At 38.5% G+C, this 13,335-nt stretch overlaps 1 protein-coding gene and 1 long non-coding RNA gene across 2 annotated transcripts in view; one reads left to right on the forward strand and one right to left on the reverse strand.

Moving 5' to 3' along the window:
- The window catches only part of NIPBL (NIPBL cohesin loading factor), a 162,531-nt gene extending 161,629 nt beyond the window's left edge, over window positions 1-902 (reverse strand). The window contains exon 1 of the mRNA XM_064643011.1: window positions 839-902. The gene's annotated coding sequence lies outside the window, so the exon portion shown is untranslated. The remainder of the gene's footprint in view (window positions 1-838) is intronic.
- On the forward strand, window positions 53-7,818 carry LOC135407719 (uncharacterized). The gene is made up of 2 exons (XR_010426984.1): window positions 53-1,287; window positions 3,881-7,818. It is a non-coding gene; the product is annotated as an uncharacterized LOC135407719 (long non-coding RNA).
- The last annotated feature ends 5,517 nt before the right edge of the window (window positions 7,819-13,335 follow it).

A 13,335-nucleotide genomic window follows, 5' to 3' on the forward strand; every position in this document is an offset into this window, starting at 1 on the left:
TGCTCCAAATTTGTTTATTCTCTGTGGGTTTGGTCTGCTTTTAAGTTTCATAGTTTCTCAGAGGAAGTGGGCTTGGCATTATATAGTTGCCTGGGAAGCGTTGCCCATGCCTGTGATTCCGCAGAAATATTTTTAGTATGATGGAAGGCTCTCCTATGTTTATCACTAATAGCTGCTCATAAACCAGCTCCTTCATAACACTTGAAGTGTCCTCAGTTTCCTCCCGTCTAGGCACGGACCTAAGAACCCAGTTCCTCGCTTTCTTGAGAAACTCTTATCGTTAATGGGAAAAAAAAAAAAAAGTCTGAGGTGTTTTTTTTTCCCTACACTAACGTACTAAATCGATCCTAAAGAACACAGTCAAAGTCTCTAAGACACTCCAAAACACTGGTGTGAGCAGATGCCTAAGGACGCCCTCAGCCCGCTCCCGAACCGCCTGGGGCGTATCTCAGCGCCGGCTCCCTAACACCGCATCTGATATACGGCCGAGTTACTGGGCGTTTATGTTTAGGACTCCCAAGCCTGTTTGCCACACCTCTTCCACGGGGCTCGGCACGACAGATTAGGTTGTTATTATTTGCACCACAGAAAGCTACTGACCCCCTGACCGAGCAGCACCCCGGGCTGCCCCGGCCGCTTCCCGCGCCTTTGTCGCCTCAGAACCCTCCTGCCGTCACCGCTCCCCCGCCCGCCCTTCCTCCTCTCCTCCCAGTCCTGCTCAGGCAAACGAGGCCTGTTACAAGCAGCCGGTGAGGAGAACAGCTCTTGTGATGCTGGAAGGAGAAATTAAAGTGTATCTAAAACTCCTAAAGCGCCCTGCGAGCCCCAAACACGCTACCGGGGTGCCGCCTCGCCTCCTCCCTCAGACCGGGCTGAGCGCAACTTGCCCACGCAGGAGAATGGACAGAAGTGCCTTCAGGATTTTACCTCAGGTCCACTCCTTTTACTTCGCAGACCTGCTTCTCGTGTTTTATAATGACCGCTTCTTGCTCTCCTTTTGGAGTATTGGCATTATTTTATAAAGAATAATTAACAACGTATAAGTGGGTTCCCCCTCGCCAGGCAATGGAACCGCCCGCCGGGTTCTTGGAGCCGAGGCTCCGAGTTTAACCCGTTTCCTGCCGAATCCCAAAGGCTCTGCCTGGTGGACGAAGGTGGGATTCTGCCTCGGGTTCTGCTGCCCTGGAACACCGCCGGCAGGTTCGGGTGGTGAGGACTGCTGCATACAGGCGTTGAGAAACGGGAGAGCGACCACCACATCCTCAAAACGGACTTAAATGCCATCAGGTAAAGTCATCTCACATGTTTTCTTTGTAGTGTTTGGAAACGTGTGACAATGCTCAAATAGTGATTGGGGAAACTGTTGTTTGGTTGGTTGGTTTTGGTTTTCGGGGTTTTTTTTAATGATTGCCAATGGAGAACTCTGTAGCCCCTGCATGGCGCCTACCTGCCCCCCAGGTGAGCAATATCCTCACCCCTGGAGATGGAGCATTGTCAGCCAGAGCAGCTGCTCCCATCAGGTGGGCTCAGTCACATTTCAGAAACTTTTCTTTTTAGCAGTATCTGCAGAAATTGAGTTGTCCTGGCCCCGAGACCTTATTGTCTTGACCTGCAGTCCTGGCCTGCATTTCTCAATTTAATGTCTAAGGTAAGACAGTATGGATTTTGATATACAGTCTTTCCCAGTTGCAGTTGCTGAGAGACTACAGAAAATTGTAGTAAATTACTTCTTAAAATAGTGTAATGCAAGGAGTCATTTACCTCAAATTTCTCTTTCTTTGACTATTCCTCCATTTCTCTGTTCCTTCTTCTCCTCAGTTTCAAGTGGCCATTCAATTCCTCAAAAATTTTCAGTTATACCAAACAAAAGTAAAAAAACTCTTTCAATTTATCCTCAGTTCTTAGTCTCTTCAGTTTCTTGACTCTATTAAACGCTAGAAACCCCATTTCCCTTCCTCAGATTGTCTTCTAGGTTCATATCATTGGATCCTTTGGGAGTTTTCCCTGACCCTAACGCCTGCAATTAAATGTTTTTCTTTCAGTATCTTCCATCTTTGACATATTTTCCAGATGAAGGTTCCTTCCCAGAAGCATGTTTTTTCTTTCCATTGTTTTATTCTCTGATTCCCACAGGATAATGCTCTGAACTGTAATGAACTGTATGGTAAGAGCTATTTACATATTTTAGGAAAAAGGGAGGTATATAGCTTAAAGTAAATGCAGAAGAAAAATTGTTACTTTTACTCCAAGTTATTAAGGTTATTAGGCATGTATTGGTAGCAGGGAACATGAGAAAGACTTAGGTCAGAAGAACTTCTGAAAGCAGCACTAGTGCAGGAGAACTTTTTCCAGAAGCTTCCCAAGTGATATGATAGATCTATGAATTACAGTTCCTTGTCTGCTTAAGGCCAAGCAAGGTGAGTTACTTGTGCTGGTGTTGGACAAATCATGAACATTGGTGTCATATTTCTTTTAACATACTAGGCATTAGAATATTTAAATTTATTGCAGCTGCATTGCCTAAAAAATGTTTTGTGCATTGGCTTGTATTTCAACATCAGGCCTGCCTTTCTAATCTAGAAAGCACACATGGTGTGTGCAACCACAGCCTTCAAAAGTAAAAGGAGAAGGAAACGCATTTTGCAAAGTAACAACAGTAAATTGCAAGATTTTGTTTACATGTTGCATATGAGAAATGTCTGCTTTTACTTACGGAACTTGGATGAGTTTTTAATAAAAGAATAAACCAGGGGACTGTATTCACTCTGAATTTTGTTGTTTGCTTGTCTTTGATCAAATGTAGAGCTTTCCTTATCATACGATAAAGTGTAGAGAGCACTGGGAACTTTTGAAGTGGTGTTGGATTCTGTTGACCTCCTGATCCACTGTCAAGTTAGAAAGGTCCTCTAACACTACAGCCATGCAAGATGGTTATGATTCTTTGTTGGTTTGAGTTTTGTTTTTTGTTTTGGGGTCTTTGGGTATGCTGGTTTTGGCTGGGGTAAAATTAGTTTTCTTCACAGTGGCTGGTATAGAGCTGTGTTTTGGATTTGTCCTGAACACAGTGATGGTAATAGAGAGGTTTTTGTAATTGATGAGCAGCAGTTTACACAGACACAAGGCCTTTTCTGCTTTACAGAGTGCCACACTGGCAAAGGAGGCTGGAGTGCATGGGAGGTTGGGAGAATACGCAACTGGAACAGGTGACCCCAACTGGGGTGACCCCAACTGGGGTGACCCCAAAGGGATACTACATACCATACTACATTGTGCTCAATATATAAAGGTGGGGGGGAAGAAGAAGGAAAGAGAGGATGCTTGGAGTGATGACATTCATCTTCCCAAGTAACCATTACAGGTGATGGGGCCCTGCTCTCCTGGAAATGGCTGAACACCTGCCTGCTCATGGGAAGCAGGGAATTAATTCCTTATTTTGTTTTGTTTATGTGCATGGCTTTTGCCTTCCCTACTAAACTGTCTTTACCTCAACCCACAAGTTTTCTAGCTTTTACCCTTCCATTTCTCTACCCAATCCCATTGGCAGGGGAAAGAGCAAGTGGCTGTGCAGGGTTTGGCTGCTGCCTGGGGTTAAACCATGACACTGGGGTTTGTCAGTTTGGGGATTTTTTTGGTTGGTTGGTTGGGGTTTTTTTGTGGTTTTTTGGTTGTTTTGTTTTTTGTTTGGTTGGTTTTGTTGTTGTTGTTGCAAGCTACAGCTTTTTTCTCTTCCTTTAGAAATAAGCAAGGAGAGAATATAAGACCTCTGTTTCTAGTCTGGGTTCAGCCATTCAAAATAGCTATAGACCTTTCATTGAAGAAGGCACAATGGCTACTTTTACTTGGTTTAATGTTGTCCATATTGACTTTTTTTTTTTTGCAGTGCATTAAACTGAATGCTCCTTGTGGCATCTGTCAACTCCTGTCAAGAAATTCGGAGTTGGGCCTGTTCAGCATTGAGAAGAGACAGCTGAGAGGGGACCTCATCAATGTCTATCAGTATCTGACAGGAGGGTGTCAAAGATGTAGCCAAGTTCTGCTCAGTGATGCTGAGCAATACGACAATACGGGCAGAACCTGATGCACAGGAAGCTCCACTTGGATATGAGGAAGACATTCTTTATAGGTGCCTGTGCACTGGAACAGGTTGCCCAGAGAGGTTATGGAGTCTCCCTCACTGGAGATATTCAAGAATCTTCTGGATGCAGTCTTGTGCCATGTGCTCTGGGATGGCCCTGCTTGAGTGGAGAGGTTGGACCAAATGACCCACTGTAGTCCCTTCCAACCTGACCCATTCATGATTCTGTGATTATATTGAGGTGTGGAAACATAGGTCAGCAAAAGAACACCAAACACTATATTGACATATGAAGGTAAAAATTACATCCTTTAATAGTTGAAATCTATTGGAACCACATACACTAAAATACCTCAGTCCCAGTAAAATTCTGCAAACAGTTACACGTCCCTCTAAAGTCCCTGAAAATATCAATATAGCTTTTAAATCTTAGCCCTACTGGATGTATAATTTGTCCTGGAACCAAATTTTTCTTTTACTATTTCATTATAGTTATTGCTTTAAAGTTGCATTAAAGGATAATGAGTGTTATAAATCTTCCTCTATTCTTTGAATGTTTACCCCATAGATGTGTTTTTTCCATTAGTGCCTTCTTGTTCTTGTTTCGGGAGTTGAGCAAATGGTGTCCAGTTGTTTTACTTCCCTAAAATAATAATACAAGTTTTGTGGCTCATTAATTTACAAGAAGCCCATTATGTCTAATGAATCTTTATCCAATTAACAGTTAAGGAACCATTTCTAAATTTTAACCTCCAAACATGAAATTTATGGTGGTCAAAAATACGCTGAATTTTTTGGTCCAAGGAGGTAAAATGTTTAAAAAAGGTGATGTACCCAGAGATCTTAAGTTATTTTTTTAACATACTCTGATGTAACATTCAGCCTCCTATCTGGGAGTAAATTGTCTCGGGGCATAGAGACTTAGATAAAGCAGGTAATGTGTAATCCATCAGTTGGGGCGTTCAGTCGGGAACCTCACACTCACAGAGCTCAGCTGCATTACTGGCAGTGGGGCTCTTCCCCACTAGATGGTGTCACTGGAGCAGCTACGACTTCCCTGTTTGAAGGGAATTCCCACTCATGAATAGTCTCTAAGATGTAAGAGGACAATTAAAAGTACTTTCAAACAAACTTCTTTCCTGTTTTGTAGAAAGCAAAGACTCCAATAAGATTATAAAGAAGGATAAACTTTACAAAGATAGATGAAGTATTTGAGTCACTCAATGAATGTAAATATGTGTGGTGATAACACTAATATGCAAAACTTATTAGGACACTTTGGAGAAAGATCTGTTTTAGAAATTTGACATTCTAAATGGTCGCAGTCATAATCTGTTGTCTAACTCAAAAAGAATGGTTTATTTCAGCACAAAGTAATCCATAATCCACATGGCATGAATGATTCTGTGGAGGACCTTAGTTGTATCAGAGGGATATCTGCGGAACTGCTTTTCACGTGTAAAGACAGCAGCAGAAGTTGAAGCTGTAAATATATTTAGAAAGACAAGTAGTTGTATCAAAAATACATGACATAAACATTAGGCAGCTGAATGTTCAGAGCTATGAGAAAGTAATGCTGCATATGAAAAGTAACTTGTAGCAATTCAAAGCCTCTCACTTCTTTTTCACCCGTGAAACTTCAGTTTCTTTAAAATAAACAGGCAAAATCCTCTTCAGTTGAGCAGTTTTATAAGTGTGGACTGCTTACAAAAGAATTACTCCACAGCTCTTACTCCTCCAGTAGTTTCCGTGTTTCTCCCTCTGATCCTCTACATGTTATCTCAGTGCTTACTCTCAAGGCCAGATACTTCTGAAAGGTGTGGGTTATCTGAGGTGCAGACTGCAACCATGAAAATATAGCATGTTGAAAATAGGAGCATTGAATAATAAAGTTAATTTGTAAAGCTTTGTTTGTTAATCATTAGTGAAAATTTTTTACAGAAAGGCTAAGTGAATTGCTTAGAGTAGTTAAACAAGTAAAAAAATAGCTTCACTCCGTACACTGAAAAGTTTGCAGTGTTCCTTGTCAACATCCAGTTTTATTTTCTGAAATACTAAGTTGTGAAAACATCCTGGTGCAAGTTGTTGCTACTAGAGATAGGCAGGAAGTGACACATTTTAGGAAATAAGAGATTTTCCAGTATGGCATCTTTTGTTATCAGTATGATTATTGAAATTGGATACCAACACATCCTGGCTGAACCTTCTCAGTTCAGACCTTCCTTTTGACTTTCTTGACAGATACCTTGATATTGTCCTTCATTCCATCCTACTGTATCCCTTGTGATTGTTCAAATGTTCTCTTCACAACACTGATAACCATCTCATTTTTACAGGCAGTAAAAAATCTTTTTCTTGAGAAATCTGTGAGCTTTTTCCTGTATTACTAGTGCCCTGAGTAGGACCAGATGACATAGGGATAATATCTCTAGCCTATACTGTAGAAACACCAATAGAGTTGCATAAGTGTATGAAAAATAAACAAATTAAACAAAGAGACATTTCATTAAGATTGTGGCATATGTTTGCTGGAATTTCTACTTACAATTTTGTTTTCCTTCTTACCTTGACTGATAAAAGTGCTTGGATACCAGCTATTTCAAAATGATCCTGTCCACCTTCCTTCTCTGGAAGGTCATTTTTCTAATGTCCTACCTGGTTCCCACAGTCATTTCTGCTTCTAATCCAGTTTCTGTCTTCATTTTTGCAACCTACCATAGTCTTGTATTTTAGAAAGATAATTTCAAGAGACACCTAGATATCATTCATCAAAAAACAGATTAAATTAATGTTTCACAGTCTCACTGCTGAAGTAAATGATTTTTGGAACCAGAGATATCCAAATTTGAAACAGATAGACTTAGCAAAGAAAAAAAGTAAAAAAAGGAAAAAAAGAAAGTAAATCTAAATTGTACAGCAGGTAGGTTAACAAAATGGTAAAGCAACAGCATTAAAAAATAGCTAGTGTTGAGCAAAGAAGTGATTTTTCCATCTTTTAGTTATACTTGCCACCTGCTGCCAAAATTGTTTGTGCCAGGATCTAGCTGACATTTGAAAGTATGTTGAGTATAATGTAAGAAATGGTATAGGAGCATTCTGTACATTAAGAGTGAGGGAGAGTTGGATCTGGGAAAATCATATATAATAGAAAAATTTAGAGCTGATGTGTAACTAGAGTGGTCCACAAGATTTGTGGAACATGATTTCTCTCTAAAAAGCCAAGTTTATGCTTTCCTCTTTATTAATATTTATCCATGGTTCCATTATTTGCATGTTATATTGTTGTTTTTATCAATTTCCCTGCAGTGAACATCAGGCTTTCCAGCCTGCAGTTCCAGGTAAACTGGACAAATTTTAATAACAGTAATTTTATTTGATGATGGCTATATTCTGATACAGGAATTATGGAAGTTTTACAGTTAAGAAAAAGAAAAATTATTTACAGTTTTATCTTATAATAAAGCAGGTAACATCATTTTAATTGAAGTAATGAAAGTAACGACTTGGCACAAAATTTACACAGAAATGCACTGAGAACCAAGACTTAGTCAAAGGCATTTAGTAGCAAATATACCAGTCATTGTGATAGTTAGAATTGTGGTTATGTATTATAATCTATTATTATGTATGCTCTGCTGCAATGTGATTTGAGTTCTGATTTTTAAGGCTGGCAAATGTGTGAGGTACTTTCTTCATATATTCTTAGGAGTTACATAAATAAAACTATGAATTGATTCTTCTCATACAGTGTCTATTCTGTTTTACCTGACTATTTGCATGAATGAACAAATTTCCTTATCATGTTTCCCTCGTAATTAGACTCAGTACCTGCCATTGCACACATAATAAGTTTTAATGAGTTAATAAAATCTGATAATCTATTGATTGTACAGTGTCTACAGTGATAAACACACATATTCTTCATTTCCATTTTGAACTAAAACACTTACTCATTAGTACTTTTTATTAGCCTTGGCTTGGTAAATTTTTCCATCTAAAAGAAGAAATGGATTTCGCTGAACATAGAGGTACCTGTAAAATAACTGTGTCACAGTGTCTTTGTGATATTGCTGAACTGGCCACTGAGGAAAGGACATACTTTCGTTCAGACCCAGTCACTGTTTTCTGTTGTACAGTGTTAGCATAAAGCTTGGAATTTTCTTCCCAACAACATTTTGACTTGGGCAATTTCAAATATCTGGAATCTATATAATATCAGATTTATAGTTAGAAACATTCATCTCTGTTGAATGAAAGCTGTATTCACACTACAGTGAGTCACTCATATCTCATTTTCAACCCCTTATGTTCCTTCCAGACCTTTAACATGAGCTTAGTCAGTAATGCATCCATTTGTGCAGTGAGAACAAAAATGAATTAAGCAGATAAAAATAACTGTCCAAGATTAATTAAATTCAATTTAATACGAATTGGACTAATATTATACTTTATTTACAAACTGCCACTTTAAATTATTTCTTCTACCAAAGCATATCAAAGTAAAGAGCTGGAAATCTTCTTGCTTTATCAAGATCGTGATCTGTTTAGTCTAACAGTAATTTCATAAATCCCATGATTGAAATACAAATATAGAATGTGAAACCTTTTAGGAAGGACAGACAAAGAAGGTGAGTACGATATTACTCTTCAAGCACGCTTGCTCTGAGAGGCAGAGTCTGTCAGGAGATAAAGGTGTTTAAAATCTGTAGTCATGATAAAAGAGAAAAATCACAAAGGTGCTTTCATGGTTAGTCAGGATAAAACACCAATCAAAGGTGATGAGGTAGATGAAATAATTTCAGACTAGGCTGGACTTTGGTAGAAGTACAGCATGCAGCAGAATGCAAAATATTAACAAGTTCTTGGAATGTATTGGCCAAATTTGTTATTCCAACAGTAAGAAAGAAAACAGGATGAAATGCATCTGATGTTTGGTATAGAGAGGGAATTTGAAGGTGAAAAGCAACATTGATGATTGTGGTAATAAACTACAGATTTCATTATTTCTAGGATGAAAATAAAAAATATCATTAGTAAAAAAAATCTCATAGGAAAGGATTCTAACGGAATAAAGAGCTCAGGAATGCCAGCAGCTCCTTGGAAAAAAATATTAAGGACATAGAAGAGAAAGATTTCAAAGTGAAGGAGGTTGGAATAATAAAATGAAAAATGCAGGATAGAGATCGACAGATTTGCAAAGAAAGATCAGAGAGTATTAGTAGCTATCCTGAATATCTATCAGCATTGTCATCCCAGTGTCCAATAATCCAGCACAATATTTAGATGCTTAAATAAGAATATCCTCAGTAAGATATACGAAGTAATACGTCCACTGCATTTGAAACTGATAAAGCCTAAAATTGAGTGGGTTTTTTTCAGTTTTGGTGACTGTATTTCATTAAAGTTTTGGACAACTGGAGAAAAGCTACAAAGGATGAATAAAAACAGCCCACTGGAAAACATGACACACCTGACAACTTGAACAAAATGAACTCAATAAAAATATGAATGAACAAAATAACCTAACAAAAAGAACTCAGGCTGTTCAGCCAAAAGTAGGATGGCTTGTGTTCAAATATCCAAAGTGTTTCTGAAAATGGGAAGTACCAGTGTTTGCTCTGAAATAAGAAATAACAGCTCGGTTTGCAGGAAGAAAGATTTATGTTAAGCATCAAAGGGGAAAGCAAAACAAAACAAAACAAGCCCCCCAAACCACCAGTACTTTCACACTTGGGTAGTTAAATATTGAAGTAGATGGCCTGAAAGACTGCAGTATCTTTGACACTGAAGGTGTAAGGACAGGTAATTGGTTTAGATCTTGTCTTAGGGCAAGAGAACAGACTAAAGGCATTTCCTTTCAATTATTTGTGATTCTTAGATTTTATACCTCCCTTTCAGAATTAAGACAGCTGTGAGAAAAAGGCTTATAGGTATCATGATGAATGATCCTCTCATGCAAAAGAATGAAAATGAAAATTGAAAGTATGTAAGTAACAGTCACCTCCCATTTTTAAAATGTTTACCATTTGTATTTGCTTTTTGCCAAAGGCAGCCGTTTGGAGCAGCAGTCACTCCACAGAAATCAATACAGGCCTTTTATTTCATAGCTACTGAGAAATTCCAAGCTAACTTGTTTCCTTCAAAACAGCAAAGCAAAATGTTTGAGTGGGCCACAGAGTGCTGATGAAGAACCCTCTTGGCATGTGGAGTATTTTGCAACTGTTATATTGGTTTCCTGTGCACAATTCTTCTCATCCTTGGAACTCATACAGTGTTACGTTACTTCTTCCTTTTCTCTGCCTTGTTTTTTTCCTCTCCTGCAACTACTGCTGCAGACAGTGTTTGCATACACTGGTGTGTGATTTGTTATTATGTCCCAGCTGAGCAGAATTGATAAATGGCTGTCATGGTCAGGAATAAGGATGTGGCTTTGTAAAGTCAGTGTGTATAGTTGTGATTTTAAGAGTGGTTAATCACAGCTTCTGGTTTGCACTGGAAATATGATAGATGTGTTCTGATATGATGAAATGGGGTTACGTATGAGAACAGTGCTATGAGAACAGTGCTTGTCAAGCTTCTAAAGCCTGGACCTTCACCATTTACTTTGAAGATTCAAGATAAATTTCTCTCACGAATTGTTATTCATTGCTATTCAATCTTCTGAGAAGTAGTGATGGAGTTTTGCCAGATCTCTTTACATCTACAAAGTGTCTTGGGTGGTATCTTTAAACCAGTTTGTAAGAAAATTACTGACTTGCACAAGGAGGAACGAATCCTTTACAGGAACCTCTTCAGTATCTTTTATTGCGATTGAAAATAAATATTTTAGTTGTTCTAAGAGGAAAAAATTTCTTTATTAACATTTTCAAGCTATCACAGAATCAAAAGATCATCCAGGTTGCAAGAGACCTCCAAGATCATTGAGCACCATCATAATCACCCCTAAACCAGATCCCGAAGTGCCATATCCAGATGTGTCTTGAACGCTTCCAGAGATGGTGATTCCATCACCTCCCTGGGCAACTTATTCCAATGCCTAACTGCTCTTTCAATGGGAAAAAAAAAATTCTAATATGTAATCTGAGCCTCCAAACATTAACCTCAGAAAATAACGTTTAACAATATTCATAGGACATGCTTAATTCTAAAGATCAAAAGAAATTGCATCTAAATGCACTTAGTGCACTTATTTGGGATGATGTGGGACATCCTGGACTGCCCATTTGAAAAGCAAAGGACCTTTGCAATAAATCTGTGGAGCCTCTGAGCAGAGGATCTAAATTGAAGGTGTAATATACATTAATGCTGAATTTGAAATCATATTTTAAAAGGGTATCACCATTTCTTTAATGCTTGGACTGCATTTTGGTCTCTGTAAAGCTGTCATTTCTGTGTAGATATCCCTGAGATGTACCCAACCATTTTCAGTGTTTCAACTTTAGTGTTCTTAAGCTATTGATGTAAATCTGTGGAACTGAACAGGAATCCATGGACATATGCATCTCTGAGACTTGTACAAGTACAAAAGAAATTGCTTTCAAAGAATATATTTGAACTGAAGACAAAGGCAGTTTCAAAGTTGTTATATGATGAATTTAAGTAATTAACCAAAGTATCTTTGAATTTTTCTGTAACAACTTTAAAAGGTTCTGCCTTTGTCACGCATCTCAGTGGGAGAAGCATTTCATGCGTCCCATGTACTCCATTAGTTTGTCAAAATGGGACTATCCTATTTTGTTGCTAATTACTGGTTTTGATTATGCAGTAACAAAGACACTTTACATATGGTTTTTAAGTGATTTACTCTTCCTCGTAATTAGATGGCATGATTAAAATACACTTTATAGTATGTCACTGTTTCTCTTAAAGAGTAGCATTTAATGTTGGGGTAGAAGAAGCTCATAAATTAACGGCAACCTGCTTTGATAGGATCATCCCATTAGTCAATTCCTATGATATCAAAAGGCCAATAATTTTTCTTTGTTCAGAAGTCACACTGTAAAAAGGCAATGTACATTTAAATAGTATACTGTAAGTCATTTGAGAACTTATAAAATGTGTTTTAGGATACAGACTTTATTATCATTGTCTTAGAAAACAGTTTACTAACGGAAAATTCCTAGCACTGTCAGCTGGTTTACATGGATAGGTGTGTTCCCATGAATGACTAATTTTTTTGTATTTGGAACTACTTCAATATCAGGGATGAATGAAGGCATCTGTTAGGTAATCTTACTCATTGTCATCTATCATCACATTTATATGTTTTTCAACATTCTGCATGTGCTATACACAAGATATTTAATTTCTCTCTCCCCCTTTTGCAGTAAAGTATTGTGCTTCGTTTCAGACAAGATACTGTACCACTGAAATCCTAATGCAGATATATAGTACTTGGCTTGTAGACTAAGATTTCCAGACATTGATAACCTCTGATTCAGTTACCCTGTTGCGCAGACAATCTATAAACTTTTAGTTGATAATATGTTCATTGACACTTTCGTTATCAGAGCAGGAGCTGGCAGTGCAGAGGAAGGAGTTATGTCAGATTTTTCTCACTCATCAAGTGATTGGAAGGCATTCTAACAGTTAAGTAGATCTCAGAGAAAATATGAGTGGGTGTCTAAGGAAAGAACTGATCCTGGTTTGCATGGCTGTGCTTGTATCCACCAGTAATTTCCTACAAGGCCTTGGGCATATCACACAAGGATGACAGCTGTAATACCTGTGAGAGTTTCTTACTAAGGTCCTAAGTTTGCTGTTCTGAGTGAGGTTAAGTGGGTTGTTGGCTGGAGAAAGCTGGATGGGGACAAGAAGCCAGTACATGGTTGTTTTCTGTTGCTCTTCTCATGATTCACGTGGTCCTTAGCAAATCTACTCCTTGGCTAATGTAGTCCTCTAAGAGTAACTCTGGAGGCCTTGTGGGCTCTTAAAGTCCTTGTGTTCTTACCCCTTCTCCACATCTGCAGGCCACATCTTTCAAAAGGCTGTGTAAAAGCACATGCCTAGCAGTCCACAAAGCAGTTCTTTTTAACCTGCATCTCTCAGAAGCTACAAAGGCAGCACAAAGCAGTGTCACCTAAGAGAACTGATGTGTGATTAACATTTGTCTGGATTGGGTCTAGGTAAGGTCTCTCTACTGCTGGAAAAGTTCCCAGGCAATAGTAGGAAAATAGTGGGTTGAAGCTGGGCATCTTCACATAAACTGACAAATACCAAGTTCAAGAAACTCAAGGCTAGTATTATGTTTACTAAGAAGG

Source organism: Pseudopipra pipra, chromosome Z, assembly GCF_036250125.1.
Source record: "Pseudopipra pipra isolate bDixPip1 chromosome Z, bDixPip1.hap1, whole genome shotgun sequence".
NCBI lineage: Eukaryota > Metazoa > Chordata > Aves > Passeriformes > Pipridae > Pseudopipra > Pseudopipra pipra.